At 49.3% G+C, this 13,570-nt stretch overlaps 1 protein-coding gene across 3 annotated transcripts in view; it reads left to right on the top strand.

Moving 5' to 3' along the window:
* The window catches only part of LOC116957250 (uncharacterized), a 116,815-nt gene that overhangs the window by 58,165 nt on the left and 45,080 nt on the right, over nt 1–13,570 (top strand). The window contains exon 1 of one of the 3 annotated variants that reach the window (XR_012930517.1): nt 5,347–5,477. The exons of 1 other annotated variant lie outside the window; for it this stretch is intronic. The gene's annotated coding sequence lies outside the window, so the exon portion shown is untranslated. Of the gene's footprint in view, nt 1–5,346; nt 5,478–13,570 lie in introns of those variants that run through there. One more of the 3 variants, XM_076055383.1, reaches the window with a different exon arrangement.

Raw genomic sequence — 13,570 nt, 5'->3', positions numbered from 1 at the left:
CAGTGTGTGTGGGAAGGCGTTTTCAGATTCATCTGCTCTTGTAAAACACCAGAGAACACACACAGGAGAGAAACCCTTCAAGTGCAGTGTGTGTGGGAAGGCGTTTGCACATTCATCTACTCTTAAAAAACACCAGAGAACACACACAGGAGAGAAACCCTTCAAGTGCAGTGTGTGTGGGACGGCGTTTACACTTTCATCAAATCTTCATGTACACCAGAGAACACACATGGGAGAGAAACCCTTCAAGTGCAGTGTGTGTGGGAAGGCGTTTGCACAGTCACCACAACTTCAAAGACACCAGAGAACTCACAAGCATCAGAAGACCCACAAGGAGTGGAGTCTGAAATCAGCTTGTGGAAGTCAAAGTGGCGCAATGAGCCCATCCCTCATGAAACAAGAACCGGAAGAAAATCCAAGCTTGGACACTTTTAAAGGTATAGAGGTGAAATATGAACAAGTGATGGTGAAGAGCGAAGAAGTGAAGGTAAAATGTGAAGATGATTCAACTCCAAAGTCGGACCGACACATTAATGGAGGAAACGTGAAGCAGGAGGAGAATTCTGACTGTGAGGCAGAGCGAGGCAATTCTCAGCAGTTTGTGGAAGTGGAGGTGTGGGTGGACTTCCTCCGAGACAATACGAAGTCAATTGGAGACACGTTAGATGTGTAAGCTTGAGACGATGTCGCTCCAATAGATGCACCTTTGTCACAGGCCTTTAATGACAATAAAGTTGAACACTCAATTCCTAGGTTCAACCTGCAGGGTAAGAGCGGCCAGTCTTTGTGGACCTGTGGGTTGGGTAGATCTCTAACCATGAGTGAGAGTCAATAAGCTCCCAAGCATTCACAAGGTTCTAATTATTCCAATTATATGGTGGTTGCTTAATCGCCTCTGGCAATTCGGAGTTTTGTATCGTATCTTGTCTCAAACACTCGAAGAGCATCCCCAAATAGCAGCTGCCCCTGTGTGGCACAAGGTGGTGGCCCTGCACTGGCCTGCATGTGGACAAGAGCCTGTCAGTAGGGGGTGATGGTTGATGTGGCATCTTGGTTGTGTAGTTTGTAGGTAATGTTTAGAATTTGATACATTTTGACCCAGACGCCAGCATGCAATGGCCAACTCGTTTTGGCGCAATAGTATGTTGTACATACACTGTTAAGCAGACGGTGCATATTTTTTTAAAATAGCTTCTTGTTAATGCGATGTAACCTTACTCATTGTTTTTTTCGGTAAAGTCACGTATGTAGAAATACAATAAAATTATATTAAATACAAAACAATCACGACGTTTAGATCACAACACAAGCGATCTTCACCAGGTGTCAAGGACAAATCATGGCAAGAACAAATCATGGAGGTAAAAAAGATGAGAGACGAGAATTTAACAAACCTAAAAAACATGTGAAGCACAACCAGTCAGGCCAACAACACAGACACTTCCTGGCGGACCACGAATTTCAGAAGTGTTAAATTTCGTGTTCAACTTCTGGATTGCACAAACCAGCATAGACAGAGTGAAAATACGAGGTACATGGTCAGTAGGAAAGACGGAGAGGCAAAGAGAGAGAGGTGAATAGAAGCTTAAATAGGAAATAAGGTTGGGGGGGGGGAGCAAAAGGAGAGTGGCAGCACATCTTGCATATACACAGAAGCGGGGGGGGGGGGGGGGTGGGAACAGGCTTGGGGTGCACCTGTAATTCAATTTTGTTCAGATGCCTGTCAATAATTTAGAATGAATACTTGTTTGATTGTGTACGTACATGTAACATTTTGTGTATAAGGGTCAAACATTGAATAAGTGATGTTAAGACAAAGTGTGTGTTTTGGAAGTAACCTGTACAGATAACTCAGGTGAGACTCATTGTTCTTGTGATACAGGTCAAAGGGTATTTTATGTTTCAGGAAGCTTCTCCCTCTGGAGCAACTCATTGTCTTTGAAATAGGGAGCACACTCGGATCATTCATCAGTTACAAGGCATACCTCTCAAAAGTTACACGTAGAGGAGATACATTCTCTACAACACGAATTATAATTTTGTATTACATGTTGACGTATATTTTCTCGAATTAGGACAATAAATTGTCCTTGCTGATTAACGTCTGGATGTTCACAACCATGGCTTGAAGCAAGCCAGATCGCCTGCGGTGCCCCTCAACCATTTACGACCTGGGGCCAGGAAAGTCACGAAAAAAATTGCACACGAACGACGCCTCCACGCAAGCTCCCGATGCTCCCTTTTGAAGTTTTAAAATGAAACAACTTTCAATTGTATTATTTTGAATTAGATAATTGTTTTTCTTCATTAAAAGCGTATTAATTGAAAACGATATTTCGTGTGAATTGTCTCGCGTCATTAAGTAGATGGCTTTGCCGGTGGTTTGGTTCGATGCGAACTTTCACCTGGTTGGGATCGCGGGATCCAGATGAGGCGACACAGAGCTGGCCGTGCGAGAAGACCGCCGTCCGCAAATTGATTCCAATGCGATCGAACGTCTGTCCCTGCACCTCCATCGTTCATGCAGGGGACGCGTAGGTTTGCAGCGCCCCCTGCATGAATATGACGGAACGTGCAGCGTTAGTCACGAAGTTGTGCGTAAGCGCCACAACAAGGCGCTGTAAGCTGACCTGCCACCACGTTCACGGGTCAACAGGGGGCAGCCGAGAGAGAGAGTGAGGTGTGTACGGGTCGACCAAAGTAAACCCCCGCCCCCCCCCCGTGACCCGGGAATAACACCCTTGACCCCCCACACGTCTCTAAGGCCCCTTAAGATAAGACCTTCCAGAAGGTTCTGGGAGGGGGGGTTGGTGGTTCAGGAGGGGAGGGGTGACCCCGACCTGGGGTTAAAAGCCCGGCCCCCTGGACCGGCCGGGCAGTGTTCACCAACTCAAGCCTGAAGACATCCGAAGACCTGAAGACTGGACCAGCACCCAGGGACCCTCAACCGAGGCTCTTGTTAGAGCCGAGTTGTAGCGGACCAGAGGTGAGCTCCCGTACCCTGGCTGTGACGGGTCGTCCAGTCTTCCCTTAACGCCGGGCTAACGGACCTGTGGGTAGCAGAGCCCGGAGTGTGCAGGCTGCGATAGAAGGGAGGCTGTCACTCCTGGAGGCTATCGGGTGGAAGGGGCCGTACCCCTTCGTGTTACAGTAGTGTGTAGAGCCGAGTTCAAAAGAGTTGTAATAATAAACGCGTTGCCTCAACCAGACGTCTCCGTGTGGTTAGTTAAGGACACAACGCGTATATAAAAGAGAATAGCTAGTGGGTTATCAAAGTACCTTCGTTTTACAGAAATCAATTTCGCGTGAGCCCACCACATTAAAACAATGCTCAGCTGAGCGGGGCGAGCCACGGGGGGGGGGTCACCTTATCTTTGTCACGTGCCATAGCTCACGTGACTTCTGCCGCGACAATGTCTGGATGTTTTAGCCTGAGGACGACCGCTCGTGTTGCGATCGAAACGTCGTGATTTATTTTTTATTATTTAATTTTTTCGACCTACGTGACTTTACCGAAAGAACCAAAGACTATGAAAGACGTCTTGTCTGCTGATCTTGTTCATATCTGTGTACATCGATATCTCACATTGCTTACACGTACACACCACACGCAATGAAATAAATAGAAACTAGAACGACTTACTTCCAGGGATGGGTAAAGATGGAGGAATCTCAATGGAGCGAGTTAAGTTTGTTCGATTCAACATCTCTCTATCCGTCAGTGTCTCTGTTCCCCTCTGTGTGTCTCTCTTGCTGACTGTGTCTCTGTCGTCTCTGTATCTTTCTGTCTTCCTCTTGTCTGTTTCTGTCCACCTCTCTATTGTCAGTCTCTCTATGTGTCTCTATCAGCGTCTTTCCAACCGTATTCAACTACTGTCAGTAGCAACATGCGCCCATTCAACTTTCATGGCCCACGACTGCACGCGACTCAAACTTGCTCCGAGTCTCTGTGTGTACGTTGAACTTATTTCGCACCGTATGTAGCCAACCATGCTAATCTGTGGGTCTCTGTGTGAGTCTCTGTGTGTATCTGGAACTTCTTTCGCACCGTATGTAGCCGAACCTGCACAGGAGGAGCGGCTGGTATCTGTGGAGCTGTGGGCTGGGTACATCTGTCAGCAGGAGCGAGAGACAATGAAGCTCCCAAGCATTCACTACGTTACCAACATCATATTTGCACTCATATATCGCTTGCCTAATTGCCTCGGCAACTCGGTGTTTCGTATCGAATCTCATCTCAAACAATCGAAGGACCCCCCCCCCCCCAAGTGGCAGCTGCCCCTGTGTGGCACAAGGTGGCCCTGCACCGGCCTGCACGTGGACATGAGTCTGTCGGTAGGGGGCGATCATTGAAGCGTCATCTCCGTTGTGTAGTTTCTGGATAATGTTTGGAATTACCGCAATTTTGACCGTGACACAAATATGCAATGACCTGCGCGTTGTGAATGACACAACGCTATGTTTTATAGCCGCCGTTAAGCAGACTGTGCATATTTTGGTGAATGTTACTGGGGTAGCCAGGTGTGTCTGTCGGTGTTGAACCTTGAATCTCTGCAATAAATAGAGAATGTGCTACCGTATTCTTGGTTCTTTCGGTAAAGTTACGTAAATAGAAAAACAAATTTGGAAAATAATAAATTGATGAAAAAATGCCATTGGTCGACTGACTTAGATGACTGGGCCCCCCACAGTGTGTACACACACTGTGTGTGTACACACAGTGTGTGTACACGTACACACTGTGTGTGTACACTGTGTGTGTTTGCACTGTGTGTGTACAAAGTGTGTGTGCACACTCTGTGTGCAAACACTGCAAACACTGTGTGTGTGTACGTACACACACACAGTGTACGTACACACACAGAGTGTACACACACACAGTGTACACACACAGTGAGTAGTACACACACTGTGTGTGTACACACACAGTGTACACACACAGTGTGCACACATACAGTGTACACACACACAGTGTACACGTACACACAGTTGTGGCTAAGCTCACACACCCAAGGGGTCTCTGATCAAGGGAGGGAGCAAGGGAAAATGAATCTAAATCAACTTAAACTCCAACCCCGCTCTGTGACGTCACCACTCAGCATTACCTCATCGGCGTGAAACGCCAGGGGGAGGTGTACCTCGCTAGTGACGTCATGTCACGAAGGTATTCATTCCACCCGGTCCACTGCGCCCTTGAGCGTGACGTCACCTATGCCTGGGTCACTGCCCTTACCTATTCAACTAGAATCCTTGTTTGGGCAAAGCTACTCCCGGTGACTGGCGGCTCATTAACATAATATATTCATGATAGCCGTCGCGAGTTTATTGCGACGAGTTCGGCACCCACGCCCACAGAGCCGCTCATTGTGGGAGGGGAGTGTTTGGTACCCCGCAAGTGGCGTCATGTCAACTCCTGCTGTTGCGTGACGTCACGAAGTAACAGGAAGCTGCTGCTCCGCCGTGCACTGAAATCCGAGGTGAGAAATTCTCATCGCGGTTGTGGTGGTGGTTGTTGTGGTGGTGGTTGTTGTTTACCGAGGTAGAGCCTCGCTCTCTCTCGTAGGGATGTCAATTGAGTAGCAGCGAGCATGGAAGCGATGTCCAGGTTGGAAATTTACAGCGCGGGGCCTAGCCACGCGGGGCCTTGCCTCCTGCCCTCGCCTGATCGCGTTTGCTTCAATTCTCTCGCTTAAGTTTAATTTGTCTTCACTCGGCTCGCCACTTTGTCACTTTGTTTTACTTGTTGTGGTGGTTGTTGTGGTCGTGGTTATTGTGGTAGTTGTTGTAGTTTTTGTGGTGGTTGTGGTGGTGGTTGTGGTGGTGGTTGTGGTGGTGGTTGTGGTGGTTGTTGTGGTGGTTGTTGTGTTGGTGGTTGTGGTGGTTGTTGTGGTGGTGGTGGCTGTGGTGGTTGTTGTAGTGGTGGTTTTGGTGGTGTTTGTGGTTGTTGTGGTTGTTGTGGTGTTTGTTGTTGTGGTGGTGGTTGTGGTGGTGTTTGCTGTAGTGGTGGTGGTTGTGGTGGTTTTGGTGATGGTTGTTGTGGTTGTTGTGGTGTTTGTTGTTGTGTTGGTGGTTGTGGTGGTGGTGGTTGTTTTGGTGGTAGTTCTGGTGATTGTGGTGGTGGCTGTGGTGGTTGTTGTGGTGGTTGTGATTGTGGGGGTTGTGGTTGTGGTGGTGACTGTGGTGGTGGTTGTTGTGGTGATAGTTGTGGTGGTGATTGTTGTGGTAGTGGTTGTTGTGGTGGTAGTTCTGGTGGTTGTGGTGGTGGTTGTTGTGGTAGTGGTTGTTGTGGTAGTGGTTGTTGTGGTGGTTGTGGGGGTGGTGGTTGTGGCGGTGGTTGTGGTGGTGGTTGTGGTGGTGGTTGTGGTGGTGGTTGTTGTGGTGGTTGTTGTGTTGGTGGTTGTGGTGGTTGTTGTGGTTGTTGTGGTGGTGGTGGCTGTGGTGGTGGTTGTGGTGGTGTTTGTGGTTGTGGTGGTTGTTGTGGTTGTTGTGGTATTTGTTGTTGTGGTGGTGGTTGTGGTGGTGGTTGTTTTGGTGGTGGTTGTTGTGGCGGTGGTGGTTGTGGTGGTGGTTATACTCTTTTGTTCTATTCGGTAAAGTCACGTAGGTAAATAATAAAACAACAATAATCACGACGTTTCGGCCACAACACAAGCGGCCTTCATCAGGTGAAGGGACGAGCCTGTCTGGAGGACAGCGCTGGAGTGGAAGAAGCCACGCTTAGATCGCGACATTTAAGCTGTGTGAGAAGAAGAAGAAGACCACGGGCTTTGACAAAGGAATTAGCATATAATTTAGCATTGAAATGGCTCATTGAAATAGCTAAGTTAAAGTATACACATCCGCAGAGGTGCCCCTTGACAAAGGAATTAGCATAGAATTTAGCATTTAAATAGCTGAGTGATTAGCTAGTAACTGGTAACAGAAATAGCTATGTTAAAGTCAGAGTATATACATTCACCGAGGCACCTAGTACTCATCAAACAGGAGAATTTAGCGAAACACAACCACGCTCAGACATCGGACCTGTGTGCGAGCAAAGAGGTGGTGTACGTGCCGGTGGACTTGCAGTTTGGCGAGGGGGGGGGAAGGGGGGAGGGGGATTTTACCTATTGATGGTGTGAAAATGGGAATTTATAAGAGCTGCGAAAGTTTGGGGTACCACTACTCGAAAAATATACTGTACCATTGAAATTAGTTTAATGTTTAGTTCGATTTAGAACATCTTTCCAATGGTTGCTTAATTTGAAACCATCCTCTCGGTTGAAATTGTGTCTGTGTTTGTATATCTGAATTGCTTCATGAACAAATCTCTGATAAAAGCCCGTGGGTTTGCAAAGAACCTTGGTATCGGAAAAAATTATAGCGTGATCCCCCACAGCGTTGTAACAGTGATCAGCTACGGCAGAAGATTTCGTTTTGCCGTGTTTCAAATCTGATTTGTGCTCGCGAATTCGGTCAGAGACATGTCGCTTTGTCTCACCGATGTAGCAATAACCGCAGGTACAACTCAATTTGTAAACCCCGGGGTACTGTAAATCAGGAATGACATCCTTCACGGATGGGATCAGATCACGAATTTTGTGTACTGTATTGAACCGGACCTGGATCTTGTGTTTGTTTAGAATTTTGGAAATCTTTTTAGTAACGCCTGCTATATATGGAAGTGTGATGGTTTTGACCGGAGTATCAAGTGGTTGTTTCTGTATGGAGGGAGAGACAGCTTGGCGGATGGTACGGTCAGAGTAACCATTCCTTTTGAGGGCCAGGTGTACATGTTTTAATTCACTGGTCAGGTGGTGTTGGTCCGAAATGCAATGAGCCCTATGGTATAAAGTTTTGATGAGATAATTCTTTTGGGCTGGGTGGTGGTGGGAATCAGGTTTCAAGTAGGAATCTGTGTGGGTGGGTTTCCTGTAGACAGAATGTCCCAATGAGCCATCAGGTCTCCTCTCAAACAGAACGTCTAAGAATGGTAGCTTGCCATCTTTCTCCACTTCCATGGTGAATTTGATGGCGGGATGTCTGGAATTGATGTGGTGTAGGAAAAGGTTCAGAGCTGGGAGGCCATGTGGCCAAATGACGAAAGTGTCATCCACATATCTCTTCCACAGGGAAGGTCTGAGGGTGGAAGTCTGGATGGCGTCTGATTCAAATTTCTCCAAGAAAATATTGGCTATCACTGGTGACAAGGGGGAACCCATGGGGGTACCCTCATTTTGTTTGTAGAAGGAGCCATTCCAAGTAAAGTAGGTATTGTTGAGGCAGTGCCTAACCAGTGCAGGTGTGTCGGGGTCTAGTCCATGTTGGACCAAATTTTCAATTATTTCAATGGTATCAGGTACTGGGACCTTGGTGAACAAAGAGACCACATCGAAGCTGACAAGGATATCGTCAGGGGACAGTACAACGTCTTTGACCATAGAGACCAATTGGGCTGAGTTAAGTACTGCTGAGGTGGTCTTGCCAGTGAAATGCAGCAAGGTATCTGACAGAAAACGGGCTAGTCTATAGGTAGGGGAGTTGATCTTGGATACGATGGGTCGTAGTGGGGTGCCTTCTTTATGAATCTTGGGAAGACCATAGAATCTAGGGGGTCTTACAGCAGAAGGTTTTAGGGAGGGACGTTTAGTTGGGTCGATTAGGGAGGTCGAACTAGTGATGATCTTGTTGGTTTTTATCGCTAGGCTATTAGTGGGGTCATTTTTTATTTTTGAGTAACTTCCATCGTTGAGCAGATTCTGGATTTCGTTGCTGTATGAATCTTTATCCATAATAACAGTAGCGTTTCCTTAAATGTCGTGATCTAAGCGTGGCTTCTTCCACTCCAGCGCTGTCCTCCAGACAGGCTCGTCCCTTCACCTGATGAAGGCTGCTTGTGTTGTGGCCGAAACGTCATGATTATTGTTGTTTTATTATTTACCTACGTGACTTTACCGAATAGAACCAAAGAGTATGGATCCTTGCAGTCACGAAAGCTTTAAATCTAGAATTGTGGTGGTGGTTGTTGTGGTGGTGGGTGTTGTGGTGGTGGTTGTGGTGGTTGTTGTTGTGTTGATGGTTGTGGTGGTTGTTGTTGTGGTGATGGTTGTGGTGGTGTTTGCTGTAGTGGTGGTGGTTGTGGTGGTTGTGGTGATGGTTGTTGTGTTTGTTGTTGTGTTGGTGGTTGTGGTGGTGGTTGTGGTGGTGGTTGTTGTGGTGGTTGTTGTGGTTATTGTGGTGGTTATGGTGGTGGTTATGGTGGTGGTTGTGGTGGTTGTTGTGGTGGTTGTTGTAGTTTTGGTGGTGGTTGTGGTGGTGGTTGTTGTGGTGGTAGTTCTGGTGATTGTGGTTGTGGTGGTGGCTGTGGTGGTTGTTGTGGTGGTTGTGATTGTGGGGGTTGTGGTTGTGGTGGTGGCTGTGGTGGTGGTTGTTGTGGTGATAGTTGTGGTGGTGATTGTTGTGGTAGTGGTTGTTGTGGTGGTAGTTCTGGTGATTGTGGTTGTGGTGGTGGTTGTTGTGGTAGTGGTTGTTGTGGTAGTGGTTGTTGTCGTAGTGGTTGTGGGGGTGGTGGTTGTTGTGGTGGTTGTGGTTGTGGGGGTTGTGGTTGTGGTGGTGGCTGTGGTGGTGGTTGTTGTGGTGATAGTTGTGGTGGTGATTGTTGTGGTAGTGGTTGTTGTGCTAGTGGTTGTTGTTGTGGTGGTGGTGTTTGTTGTAGTTGTGGTTGTTATGGTGGTAATGGTTGTTGTGGTGTTTGTTGTTGTTGTGGTGGTTGTGGTGGTGGTTGTTGTGGTGGTTGTCATGGTGGTTGTTGTGGTGGTTGTACACCCAGGACCCCATTCCAACCTAAAGTGGCCTGGTCTCAGTTATCTGATGAAAGTTGCAAGCGAGAATTTCATCATCGCTTGCGGCTGGGATTGGCATCGTCCCCGACTCCTCCTGATGTCGAGGGTAAATGGGCGAGGTTTAGGACTGTGACTCATGCAGCTGCAATGGCTGCTTTGGGTACGCGGTCCAGACCTCCCCAGACACCCTGGATGACAGAGGAGTTGTTCACGATGGTTGAGAAAAAGCGACAGGCCCACTGTCATCGGCTACAGAATCCCACGTCAGAGAATGAGGAGGCTTACCGCAGCCTTCGCTCGGAGGTTCGGAGAGCCGTGAGGCGCTGCAAGGATGGGTGGTGGTCGCGGGTTGCTGAGGAGATGGAGTCTGCCTCAGTGGCCCGTGATCACAAATCTCTATTTAACTCCATCAAAAAAGTAACCTGCAGCGCCACACCTATTACCATCATTAGGGGAAAAAACGGTGATCCAATTTCCGACCCCCAGGAACAGGTTCGCAGATTTGCTGAGCATTTCTGTGAGGTCCTGGGGGAGGGAAAATCCCTCAGCCAGGAAAACATCGTGGCACAAAGTGAGGATGACCCTGCTGAGGCTGCGGTGCCTCAAATATTGGATGAAGTCACCCCCTGTGAGTGGCTGGCTGAGGTGCCATCTGCTGAGGAAGTATTGAAGGCGATCCGGAGTCTGAGACCAGGAAAGGCAGCGGGCAGAGATGATCTCCCAAGCGAAATGCTGAGGGAGGGTGGCGTTTGTGCACAGACTGCCCTATATGACATCATAACAACAGTCTGGACCACTGGACGGGTTCCGCAGGATTGGAAGGATGCCCTGGTGGTCCCCCTTTTTAAGAAGGGGGACCGCACAGACTGTAACAACTACAGGGGCATCTCACTCCTCAGTGTGCCGGGAAAGATCCTGGCAAGGATTATTCAGCATCGCCTTGCCAGGCACGCTGAGGAGAGGCTTGCGGAGCCCCAATGCGGTTTCAGGAAAGGGCGGTCCTGCACAGATGCCATATTTTCTGTCCGTCTGCTACAGCAGAGGTGTAGGGAATTCCAACAAGACCTACATCTCTGCTTTATTGACCTGGTCAAGGCCTATGATACCATCAGTAGGCCTGGGCTCTGGGTCGTTCTTCGTGCTTTTGGAGTACCTGACCCTCTGCTCACGATCATTAAGGACCTTCATGATGGTGAGCGGGCCCGGGTAAAACTACGTGGCCGGGAGTCAGAGCCATTCCCTGTACACCTTGGGGTGCGACAGGGATGTCCTCTGGCTCCCACATTATTTAACATCTATTTTGACCACGTAGTTCGTGAAGCCTTCAATAGCTGTACCGGGGGAATCTCCATATGGTACAGATATAATGGGAGGCTAATCGATGCCCGGGTGCGGTCAAGGGATGGCTCCCTATTGCTCAACCACGTTATGTATGCTGATGACTTGGTAATAGCTGCTCAGTCAGAGGAGGAGTTGGAGACGCTGCTGCTGAGACTGGAGCGTGCCACTAAGAGGTGGGGCCTTACCATCAGCCCCACCAAAACTAAGCACCTGCCTGGGTATTTTGTACCATCGGACACTCCACCCCCACAACTCCCAATCGGTGATGGGGCAGTTGTGGAGAGAGTGGAGAGTTTCCCATACCTGGAGTGTGCTTATGACTGGCTCCAGTTTAACAGCAGAGGTCTCACTCCGAATCAGTCGAGCGGCAATATCTTTTCATCGGTTGCGTAACGCTGTGTGGAAGCTACCTGGTCTGTCGCTCCGCACTAAGCTTCAGGTCTTCTCGGCCACGGTCATTCCCTCCCTTCTCTACGCTTGCGAAACGTGGACCCCCCTAATGGAACATCTTCGCCGGTTAGAAACATTTAGGCTGGCCTGCCTACGATCCATCCTGGGTTTAACCAGACTGGATTGTGTGAGGAGCTCACAAATCCTTGAAAGATCTGGGCAGGGTCCCATCGGTGAGCTCCTCCGGCAGGCAAGGCTGCGATGGCTGGGTCATGTAGCCCGCATGCCCAGCCACCGCATGCCGAAACAGCTTTTGTTTGGCCGGATTGAGGGGGCTAAGCGGGCGCGGCACGGGCTAGAGAAGAGATGGAGTGATGTGGTACAGGAGGACGTGGAGCTGAGTGGACTTGCCGATGACTGGTACCAGCGGTGTCAAGATCGGCCTCTGTGGAGGAGGCTCGTGAAGGATGCTACTGGGCAGTTGGAGGCAGTCGCCCTCCAACAACAACGGAGGGCGGAGGAGCGACGCTCACAACAGCGAGCGGAGCGCCGGGTGGCTAAAGCACAGCAGGTTGGCACAGTAGGGGGCACAGGTGGTGCATCAGCCAGTCATCTCAGTCAGTCGACCCGTGGCACCTGGGTCTGCCCCGTGACCTCCTGCCAGCGGGCGTTCGACACTTCACGTGGCCTCAGGGTGCACATAGCCTGGCACAAGCGTCGTGGTGACGTCACCGCCACTTAGTGGCGAATGGCGGTTGTTGTTGTTGTTGTGGTGGTTGTGGTGGTGGTTGTTGTAGTTATTGTGGTGGTTGTGGTTGCTGTGGTGGTTGTTGTGGTGGTTGTTGTTGTGGTTGTTGTGGTGGTGGTTGTTGTGGTGGTGGTTGTTGTGGTGGTGGTTGTTGTGGTGGTGGTTGTAGTGGTGGTGGTTGTTGTGGTGGTGGTTGTGGTGGTGGTTGTTGTTTACCGAGGTAGAGCCTCGCTGCCTCTCTCGTAGGGATGTCAATTGAGTAGCAGCGAGCATGGAAGCGATGTCCAGGTTGGAACTTTACAGCGCGGGGCCTAGCCACCCGGGGCCTTGCCTCCTGCCCTCGCCTGATCGCGTTTGCTTCAATTCTCTCGCTTAAGTTTAATTTGTCTTCACTCGGCTCGCCACTTTGTCACTTTGTTTTACTTGTTGTGGTGGTGGTTATTGTGGTGGTTGTGGTGGTGGTTGTGGTGGTTGTTGTGGTGGTTGTTGTGTTGGTGGTTGTGGTGGTTAATGTGGTGGTGGTTGAGGTGGTGGTGGTTGTTGTGGTGGTTGTGGTGGTTGTTGTGGTGGTGGTGGCTGTGGTGGTTGTTGTAGTGGTGGTTTTGGTGGTGTTTGTGGTTGTGGTGGTTGTTGTGGTTGTTGTGGTGTTTGTGGTGGTGGTGGTTGTTGTGGTGGTGGTTGTTGTGGTGGTGGTTGTTGTGTTGGTGGTTGTGGTAGTGTTTGCTGTAGTGGTGGTGGTTGTGGTGGTTGTGGTGATGGTTGTTGTGGTTGTTGTGGTGTTTGTTGTTGTGTTGGTGGTTGTGGTGGTGGTTTTTGTGGTTATTGTGGTGGTTATGGTGGTGGTTGTGGTGGTTGTTGTGGTTTTGGTGGTGGTGGTTTTGGTGGTGGTTGTGGTGGTGGTTGTTGTGGTGATAGTTGTGGTGGTGATTGTTGTTGTAGTGGTTGTTGTGGTGGTAGTTCTGGTGATTGTGGTTGTGGTGGTGGTTGTTGTGGTAGTGGTTGTTGTGGTGTTTGTGGTGGTGGTTGTGGTGGTGGTTGTTGTGGTGGTTGTTGTGTTGGTGGTTGTGGTGGTGGTTGTGGTGGTGGTTGTTGTGCTGGTGGCTGTGGTGGTTGTTGTAGTGGTGGTTGTGGTGGTGTTTGTGGTTGTGGTGGTTGTTGTGGTGTTTGTTGTTGTGGTGGTGGTTGTGGTGGTGGTTGTTGTGGTGGTGGTTGTTGTGGTGGTGGTTGTGGTGGTGGTGGTGGTTGTGGTGGTGGTGGTGGTGGTTGTTGT

The sequence above is a fragment of the Petromyzon marinus genome, chromosome 71, assembly GCF_048934315.1.
Source record: "Petromyzon marinus isolate PM22_M1 ecotype Great Lakes invasive population chromosome 71, UKy_Petmar_22M1.pri1.0, whole genome shotgun sequence".
NCBI lineage: Eukaryota > Metazoa > Chordata > Hyperoartia > Petromyzontiformes > Petromyzontidae > Petromyzon > Petromyzon marinus.
This window is presented reverse-complemented; position numbering and strand designations above follow the sequence as displayed.